Raw genomic sequence first — 1,328 nt, 5'->3', positions numbered from 1 at the left:
GCACACACACAATCACACATCAAAAACTGCTGCTTCATTTACAGGAAAATAACCAACTCTCAGCGAGTTCAGTCACTGGCTGAGCTTGGGTGGCACTCATTAACTTGCTCAATGAGACAGCAAAATCTAATACCGGATAAAAGTGACCAATATCAGTAGAAATAACTTCTTATCCCCAAAAAGTTCAACAAAGGCCTGTGTTTTACATCTCAAAGGACAGCCTGCTTTCCAAAGAAATGAAGCTGGCGTGCCATGAGTACCCAGACAACACACACAAAGAAATAGGCCTTAAAACAGTCACACAACAACCAAACAACAAAAAAATTTTTTAGACAATTCCCGAATAAAGCCTGGAGAGCACCAGATGCAAAAACCCGTTGGCTTAGATGCAGGACAGAACTAACCCCACAGCCCCTAAGCCCGAGGAGCAAAGCATTGGAGCTGCAAACGGCTCGGTAGGCGACTTCTTGGTTTGCTCACCAGTTAGAAGGCTGCAAGAGTTCCATTCTTCTCTGGATCCCAGACTACGAGCCCCCAAAATGTCGACTGGCAAAAATAACTCCAGAAAATCCATTAAAAGAACAGTTTATTTGGGAAAAGAAAACGAGACGAGATCACCCCCGGAGTGTGCTAATGCACACTCCCCAACTGCACTCCAACCAGCCGCCCACGTGAAGAAGAAAAGCCCCAATTCCAAGATGTCTATTTTATTTATTTGCATCCCTCCCCCAGAAGTTACCACAAAGTTTAACAGGAAATCAGGACTAGAGAGTTAACAAGGGGCCCAGCTCCACCCATAGCCCTCCCAGTTCTATGACTAAGCATCTTAATATGGCAGTTCTCTTTTATTAATAACAACGACTATACCATCTCTTAAAAGCCTTCTTTTCACCCAACTTCTCTCTCCAGCATCTGCTCCATTTTGCTTCTTTGTATTATCTGTTTGAGATAACACATGTTTATTGTTTTAAGACACTAAACTTTTGGGTAGTTTGTTGCACAGCAACAGATAACTAATGAAGCTAGCTCTCTTAAGTTTCTGTTAGTCTCCATCCCTAGGTCTTGTGATCACTGGTATCTCTACAGATTTTCTGGGATATAACGTTCAATGTGACATGCAAGGTAATTCTATCTGTGAAGGATTTGATGTGTTACTTACATTTAACCTCACATACAACTGAATTAACTACTTTTACAGAAGTAGAAACACACATTATTTTTGCTTTGTTTGTTTTTTGTTTTTTTAAAGATTTTTATTGGGGAATTGGGGGATGGGAACAGCGCTGGGGAATTAGGGGAAGGGAAACAGAAAAGTTGCTGTCGTTTTG

Source organism: Hipposideros armiger, unplaced genomic scaffold (genome assembly GCF_001890085.2).
Source record: "Hipposideros armiger isolate ML-2016 unplaced genomic scaffold, ASM189008v1 scaffold_2057, whole genome shotgun sequence".
In the NCBI taxonomy this organism is placed as follows: domain Eukaryota; kingdom Metazoa; phylum Chordata; class Mammalia; order Chiroptera; family Hipposideridae; genus Hipposideros; species Hipposideros armiger.
The sequence above is the reverse complement of the archived record's forward strand: the minus strand, read 5'-3'. Positions refer to the sequence as shown.